This window comes from Solanum dulcamara, chromosome 5 (genome assembly GCF_947179165.1).
Source record: "Solanum dulcamara chromosome 5, daSolDulc1.2, whole genome shotgun sequence".
In the NCBI taxonomy this organism is placed as follows: Eukaryota; Viridiplantae; Streptophyta; class Magnoliopsida; order Solanales; family Solanaceae; genus Solanum; species Solanum dulcamara.
In genome coordinates, this window is record NC_077241.1 from 69,111,127 (window position 1) to 69,120,799 (window position 9,673).

Below are 9,673 nucleotides of genomic sequence, written 5' to 3' on the forward strand. Positions count from 1 at the left end.
TATACACTGATATACAGCAGTGGTATACAAAAGCGAAATGGACCAAAGAACCAAAATACAGGTGGCCCAACAGCTTAGTCCAGACGTACAGAAACTAAGTGTTGGGCCAGATTTTCATTATTGTTATTCATTTATATTTAATTTGGGTTGTAATAATTTATTTACGTATTTACGTTATTTATTTTGCTTAGATGTTAATTGTAGTTAGGTTTAACTTATTAAATCCCCCTAAAAGAGGAACCATTTTCTCTTACGAAGAACTTATCCCCTTTAAAATGATTTTACCTTTGACCACAAATCTTCCTTTCAAAAATATTTTAAAGTATTTTCAAATAACTAACTTTTGTCAAAACAAACTCAAGTGTTCTTCTTTAAATATTTTCTAAATAGTCAAATAATTTATGTCTTTGGACAACCGCATGTTAGCGGCTATGTTAAGTGTTAAAACCTTTTTAAAATAGTAATATGAACCTCGTACCCTTTTCTCTAAATTTTTAAAACTTGTTTTTGTTAAAATCTTTTAAATTAAAGTTTTCTTAATTTCTTTAAAGAATTAAGTGGCGACTTCTTTTACTTGGTTTATTTTTAAATCAATTTTAAACTCCGTCTATTTTTCGATATAACAGAAATGGCGACTCCGCGGGGACTTAATTAGGTTTTAACCATTAGATGTAATTGTTTATTTGACTAACTTTTTGAATTTGTAATAATTAGTAATTCTTGTTTTCCTTAATTGCACAATTACGTGTTTAATTTATATATTAAACTGTCATTTACATTTCATGACATCTATATATTAAATGTATAGTATATTAAAGAACGGTTTTGTGGAAACGCAGCTGGGCTTTTTATACTTAACCATCTTTCGGAATGATCGACAATTTATTGATACGCCATGCGTCCAATGGTTGTCGTAAGTTCCAGCCTGAGTTGTCCGCTTGGGTTACCAATCTTGCAAAAACCATTATTAGTCAACCTAGCATAGTGCGAAACCAAAATCCTGATTTAGCGCATTGACCTAAGACGACCGAATAACCAAGGTGTATTGAGCTCATTAGAAAGACCACCTTGAGTCCCAAACGGCCCTAGGCCTAAATGGACGATCATACCTATGTGTTTAAATTTGAAGGTTGTATACGTTGTTTGACAAACCATTGTCCCTCGAGTGTTTATTTTAGTAACTTAGTCTAGGCAAAAAAGGATCTCCGCAAGTTACCATTATATCCAAAAGAGGTTGATGTCAAGAATGAAGGATTTTCCACGAAGGCTTAGTTAGGATTGTACCCCTGCGTGAGACTGATTATTTTTATCCCTTTCTCCCCATTCTGTATCACCATTCAGTTTATTCATAATATTTGTATAAATATAAGTTTGGGGGCAATGAAACGTTTCAAATGATGCTATACATCCTTCGAATCGTTAGGCTTACCTTTGGCACAAAAGGGTTATATATCTATTTAGGATGCGCAATAACTGTTTATATGTTGTATGCTATAACTGTTTGAATGAATATGTTGCTTTATTTGAAGACACTCTAGCCCACTCTTTTTTAAAATATTTTTTCTATAATCTCTTAGGCACAAATATCAAGTCACTATCGAAAGTGCGACCAAATGCTCCTAGAATCTTTAGTTTCCCTACAAAATTCGAATTTCACTTTCAAGTCTTAAAAAAGGCTGATTTATCAGTCAAGCTACATAGGGCCTGGCATCTCCTTCATAAGATACGTAGGCAGCCTTTCAAGGTTTGACCACTATCTTTTAAAAGCTTATTTTTCCTCTTTCATATTTTACAAAGAAATACCAATATCAAATCAGTAGATGTTGAGATACAACCGTGAAATATGCAAGAAGATCTTGATTCAACACAAGTCATCTTTCTTGATACACTAAATCCCAAATTCAATAGGCAAATTCCTGTCTATTTTTTTTCCAATACTCGTAGGTTATTTTGTCTTCAAACAAAACAACTCTTATGTGTTTACCTTTTTCCAATGTGATATTTTGCAGTATCTATTATGAATGCATACTGACATGTTTACCTTTTGAGTTATTTTCTGTACAGGCAGTTAGAATTGATCTGTATTGATAATCTGGCCGAGCATTCATGCTTTACGAGATCTAAAGTGCTTAAAGACTCCTTCCCCGATCGAAATCCTATAATAGGAAAAAGAAAAATGACTGAAAATAATGAGGATACTGGTTTGACTGAGATTGTTGTGATAGACCCTGTCGTCGCTGAACAGAATGAGTTGATTGCACAGTTGGTACAACAGATCGCCGAGATGAGAGTTGAGATATAGAGAAATCGAGATTTGTCAAACTTGGCTATCGCCACCAACACGTCGGTTCCAGGCGAAGGAAGACCTTCATTTCATTTTCTTCTACAAAATCCTCCAGAAAACATGCCAAATGATCCTCATATCATTCCAACACATAAATCACCCACCATCGATTTAACCACTCCTAACCCATATCACGCTAGCTCATCATACCAAGCACCACCCACCACCCAAAACCCAAATGCCAATAATTCTCTAATATTCCCTCCCATATACTAGACACCTTATTAAAATGCTCAAAACCCACCTGATCACAATGAGGAGAAGGAGAAAGAGTGGAGGACCAAAGAGGAAATGAATAAGTAGAGTATGAAAGAGAAAATTGTAAAAGCTATGAAACAGTTTCACTATACTCCAGATGTTGTTGGATTGAATTATGAAGATCTGTATATCCATCCAGATCTGGACCTTCCAGAAGGGTTCAAAGTACCAAAATTTGATACTTTCGGAGGAATAGAAAATTCTTTGGCCCATTTGAGAGCATATTATGATCAACTCGTAGGAGTTGGAAAGAATAAGGCTTTATTAATGCGGCTCTTTAGCCGAAGCTTAAGCGGAGAGGCCCTGGAATGGTTTACTTCTCAAGAAATGAAACAGTGGCCAAGTTGGAATGTTTTGGCTAAAGATTTTATCAAAAGATTTACTTACAATGTAGAGATCGTTCCCAATCGTTACTCTCTGGAGAAAATCAAACAAAAGTCTACTGAAAGCTATTGAGAGTACGCCTACCATTGGAGAAAAGAGGCTGCCAGGGTTCGACCTCCCATGACTGCAAAAGAGATTATTGAAGTATTTGTACGCATTCAAGAGCCTGAATACTATGACAGGATATTGTTGCTCGTAGGAGCAAGATTGATTGAGGTGGTCAAAATTGGTGAGACCATCGAAGACGGTCTTAAGACCGGAAGGATTATCCGTATGGTTGTCCAAGCTGGGTCCTCAGGTTTGTTCAAAAGGAGAAAAGAAGATGTGTTATTTATTTCACATGCGCCTGATAGAAGGACATAAAAATCGTCCAATTTTAGCTCCAGAAAAACCTCACCTTCCAAAACCTATTCCCCATCTCCACAAAATCCCTACCCAATCTTATACATCCAATCAAGTTATCAAACTCTGCCTCCTAATTACTTACCTCCGCACTATCAAAATTCTCCTCTTAACTACCAAATTCCACAATACGCAAATTTTAGAACGCCTGCACCTACTCATCAAAATCCTCTGAACTACCATCAAGTACTTTCACCTCTGCAAAATAATTACAACTTTTCTCGCCCAAACCTTGAGAATAAATCCTCTCGAGTCTTTACTCCTTTGATTGAGACCCGAACACAATTCTTTAAGAGATTAAAAGCGGCTGGCATGATACAAACAATCGACCCAGAGAACATCAATGTCAATTCCAAACTTTATAGACCAGATCTTTATTGTGCTTATCATTCAAGAGGTGCTGGACATACCACTGAGGACTGCATCAACTTGAAGCATAAAATTCAAGAACTGATAGATCAAAAGGTTGTCACTCTCCAAACTGTCGGTCCCAATATCAATAATAACTCCCTGCCTAATCATGGAGGGGTGACTATTAACATGATTGAAGTTAGAAAAGATTGGAATATAGATAAGCCGATAGTCCCAATCAAATCTGATAATCTTGAAAGGCCTTTTTCTCATGTGTATCAGTCATTTTCAGTGCGAAAGTCTGTCAATAATGTTGATCTAGGAGAAGTAGTCAGTGATGCTATGGTGATCGAGATGTCAGGCATACAAGATGCCAAGCCAAAAGAGCAAGTGCCTAATTGGATCTACAATCCACTCTTGGTTCCTCGCTCATCTTGATAGATAAAGGCGAATTTTATGTTATTTTTGAAAATCTAGTGGTAGTCTGGATACCCATCCTTTATGTCACTTTTGCCTCGTTATGCTTTAATTTCTCTCATAATGTTTTGAAAAAGGCAAGTTGGTCCGTGACCATGGCCAAAGTTTTATTTCTTTATTTCAAATGAAAACCTCTTTTATTGCGAAAATTTATTTTAAATACTTTACTTTCGCTATCTAACGGTCTTTATTTATGATTTCAGTAAAAGTAATTGAAAAACCTCTCAATATCATATATGTCACAAGATGAATGATCAATATGAAGCAAATGATGAGTTTGAAGAATGTAATGAGACTGAAACCGTTAATTTGGCAGATGGCAAATGTTTCAAAGAAATCAGAATTAATGTCCATGTGACAGAGACTCAAAAAATGCATCATTTTTCTTAGACAATACATCAATACATTCATATGATAATATATCAGGGTTACACAACGACTCATCTAGTTGTCGATCAACTCAGATGCTATCAAGAGATACTTTGTTTGAAGATTTAGAATTTTCTCTTGTATTTCCCCCATAATTGCACCATTTGCTTGTAATTGTTTCTATGCTTGTTTGTTTTAATATCCCTTTTTTATGAACTACATCGGACCTGAATTCTCAAGAATGAGATACGTAGACGGCCTTTATCGGCTTCGGTCACCCCTTTATCTATTTTTAATATCTCCTTTTGGTATTTGAACTACGTTTGATCTGAATTCTCAAGAATGAGATACGTAGGCGGCCTATGTCGGCCTCAGTCATTTTTATATTAAAATCTCTCATTTTTCATTTATCTCCTGAGAGGGGAACTACGTTTGACCTGACTCCTGCCTCAATGGATTCGTAGGCGCCATAACGGTTCAGTCATATCTCCCATAAGTTCTCTATTTATAATAGAAACTGAGATAAAATTTTTGAGAGGGACTCAAAAATTTCAAAGAAGATCTTTCTACAGAAGAAGTCAAGACTGAGGTGCATCAGAAAAGTAACTGGACAAAATTTTTGATAGGATCTAAAAAATTCTACAAATCTCTTACTGGTAGTTTGGTATTCACCAAGACATCTAACTGAGACAGAAATTTTTGAGGATGACCTCAAAATTTTTATACAATTTCATCAGAAGGTTTTATTCAACTTCAAAGTTCAAGGCTGGCTTCAAATGATCCCCAACATTGTTAGAAGTTCAATTTCAACCTCAATAATCTCCAGCGCCATCAGAGTTCAGAGTCAACTACAAAACTTTCTGGCTATATCAGGACTTCCCGGCTTGAACCCTCAAGGATCCTCAAAATTTTATGAACAAGCTATCAAACATGCTCAAAGCTTTGAATCAAGGACGTTCATTTAAGCTATGCGTGGCATGACATTTGGCAGCGACCTTTTCCAAATTACTTTTCAAAAAAAAAACTCATCTTCTTTAAAGCTTTTAATATATCGAGTATTTTGCATAAAATATATTTTGTCTTATATCTACCGAGAAGTGGGGAATCAGAGCAAGCAATCGAGGATAGCAAGAAAAAGAGGAAGCCACTGAAGAAGTCAACATAGATCAGTTCAGTTAAAACTAACAAATTTTCTGTGGATGCAGGTTTATAAGGATCATAAAAGATCATCACATTTCTTTATTCAGCAAGTATGGAGAAGTCAAAGGAATAAAGAACTCCACAAAACTGATAATTTGAACTCCACAAAACTGATAATTTTTCTATGAATAGAGAAAAGGTCTTTGAAGTTTTGAAGTAGTTCAGAATATGACCAACAAGTGCCTCGTAAATCTCCAGCAAACCATGAGCCACAATGAATACAAAATATTTGAAAATAAGGACGATATTTGCACACTGATGTCGAAGTGATCAGGAACAAGCAAAAGAGCCGCTTTCAAGACATGCAAGTATTTATAATGACGGCAAATTGCATCAAAAACGTTCGATGGACACATATTTATATTCTACCAATGGAACATCAATCTATATCCTATCAATGGAGTAACGTACGTCCTATCGATGGACACACATTTATATCCTACCGATGGAACATTAATCTATATTTTATCAATGGAGTAATATACATCCTACCAATGGACACACATTTATATCCTACCGATGGAATATCAATCTATATCCTATCAATGGAGTAACATATATCCTACCGATGGAATATCATCATCCTACCAATGAATCTTCATTCATCCTACCGATGGATACACACATTTATATCCTACCGATGGAATATCAATCTATATCCTATCAATGGAACAACGTATATCCTACCGATGGAATATCATCATCCTACCAATGGATCTCCATTCGTCCTATCGATGGATACATACATTTATATCTTACTGATGGAACATCAATCTATATCCTATCAATTGAGCAACATACATCCTACCGATGGAATATCATCATACTACTAATGGATTTCCATTCGTTCTACCGATGGATACACATATTTATATCCTACCGATGGAACATCATTCTATATCCTATCAATGGAGCAATATACATCCTACCGATGGAATATCATCACCCTACCAATGGATCTTCATTCATCCTACCGATGGATACACACATTTATATCCAACCAATGAAATACTGACTTATATTCTATTAATGGAGCAACATACATCCTACCGATGGAATATCATCATCCTACCAATGGATCTCCATTCGTCATATCAATGGACACACATATTTATATCCAACCAATGAATTATCGATTTATATCCTATTAATGGAGAAACGTACATCCTATCGATGGGATACTATCATCCTACTGATGGATCAATATTCGTCCTACCAATGGACACACATATTTATATCCAACTAATGAAATGTCGATTTATATCCTATGAATGGAGCAACGTACATTCTATTGATGGGATACTATTATTGACACGACCTAACCCTATGGGCCATGACTAGTGTCCGAATTGGACACTCGTATACACACTTATTATCTATAGTCAATCGACAATTAAACATGATATAGGATTTATACGGGCAACATATCGTCTCAAACTGTCACTTATATATATACCAAAATTATCTATCTCGTGGGGAGTCTTAATTGTCAAAAATATGATAACATAATATGTAAGTCGACAAGGCTTCCACTTCGAATGTAAACATCCAAAAAAAAATATAAGCCATACTAGTACACCGGACAACATCTATACACAACCCATTCATGTGTCTACAGACCTCTAAGAGGATTAACAATAGCATATGACGGGACAGGGCCCCGCCGTACCCCTAAATACATAAATATATACATTATAAGGATTAGTACCAAAAGTTCAGGCTCCGAGACAATGGAGCACTTCAAACCCGTTGAGTAAAATCCTAAGCTGGCGGCTCTCTAAAATGAGTATCTGTACCTGCGAGCATAAAACGCAGCCCCCGAAGAAAGGGGGTCAGTACGACCCATGTACTGAGTATATAAACATGAAATACAGTAAGAAAATCATAGCTAAAGTAGAGGTTTCACGAGACAAGTATGATACTCAAGAAGTCACTGTACCTGTACCTTATAAAATAAAGTCATGCATGCTTATATCATATATCCTATCCGGCCCTTTAGGGACTCGGTGAATCTGTCGTATACATACATATCATATTCAACCCATCATGGGCTCGGCACCATCATCATGTCATCATGTCCTCCTATCATATCATCATATACATATATACCGTACCCGGCCCTCTATTGAGGGACTCGGTAAATTATGCAATGAAACTGTGCACGAATACATACCCGGCCCGAGACTCGATGAAAGATACATTAAGGAATGCACGAGTAGAGTAGTGAGTAACCATATGCATTTAAATCATCATTTGAGACTGAATAGAATAATTCAAATGAACAATCATTTGAAAATCAAGACAATATTCATTTCAGGTAACCTCCGATTGACATTATAAATTATTCCAAATATGAATTATACAGAAGTATTATTTATACTAAAATACGACTTATACCAACTTGGATGGCTGGAATCATACATATGAGTCAATACATAACGATATAAATTCTGAAAATTAAGAACATTCGTCATCCTAGTATATCTAAAAATAAGAGCTTCGTTGGAATTTTATACATTCGTCGTTCATTTATTTTTAATAAGATCATGCCAAAAGAAAGAAAGATTAGCTTTACATACCTTTAGCGTTTATACGAATATGTTGCCCAATATTTTCTCAACCTATATTAAAACGTTAAGCACTATGGTTAAGCTATGGACATGAATAAAACGTACTCTACCGTTACTAGGTTATTTCTAAAAATAATTGGACAGCACCTCCCCTATACCGCTCACTTTTCCCACTTTCAAATCAGCCATATAATCGTCAAGTAATATCAATAATTCAAAATATTGACATAAAACAAAATTTATTATTGACAATAAGCCTAGAATGTTGTCACCCGAATTATGTTACCCAAAATAGTAAGTTTGGAAAACTGAATACCTCAAGTTGTGTCCACATTTTGAAATTGAAAACGGTAAAACTGGATTTAATGACCTTCATGAAACTTTTAGAGCTATGTCTTAAGTTTTCAACCCAAAAACAATCAATTCAAAACTCATTTTGTACAAAACGATATCATCAAAACACTAACAGCTATACATGAGGGATTTTTCAATCCAGAATCTGGACAGAATTTTTCTCATGATTCATCCCCTTTTTTCGATATAATAACAGCAGATATAGACTACGACATAAACATAAGAGTTGTAGGTACGTGTATTAGCTTTCCAAAACATGTTTAATATCTAAAATCAAAGGTCTACACAATGAGATATTCCAGAATTACTACCAGCTACACAATCCCAAAAACGGATTTGAACCCTCACAATCTTCATATACCTTTTTCCTCCAAATTCAAGAACAACAACTCATCAACAACATCAAAGCAATATCAACCATTATTATACATCATCACTAAGCTAATTTCATCCACTTAAGATACCTAAAACAACCCTTTAACCCATAAACCTTAACAAATCACCAAACTAATTTATAACGCTATTTTCTCCATTCTAATCCGTTAAAACTCTAACTAAACTTGTTAACAATGAAAAATTGACTTTAATATTACCTCAAGTGTGCAGCAAAAAAATTAAATCTTCTCCTTATAGGCTGATATCTAGCTCAAATTGAAGCCAACGCGACGTACAACAATTTTTTCTTTATGAGCTTCGGATTTCGAAACTCGAATTTTGGTCGGATTAGGATTTTCTCTCAAGAACTTTCTCTCTCCCTCTCTCTGGAAATTTATGAATGTTCTATTATTTGAGAATGAAGATAGAAACTTAAACAAATCCCTTAAGGATGTGTTTATTGGGCCTGACCCGAGTTATAATCGGGTTGGGCCAAATCTACTATCCAGCTTGACCCCTCTGTCTTAAAACATGCATATCTCTTTATTCCGATGTCACCTCTAGACCCACGACCTATGGTTGGAAAGAT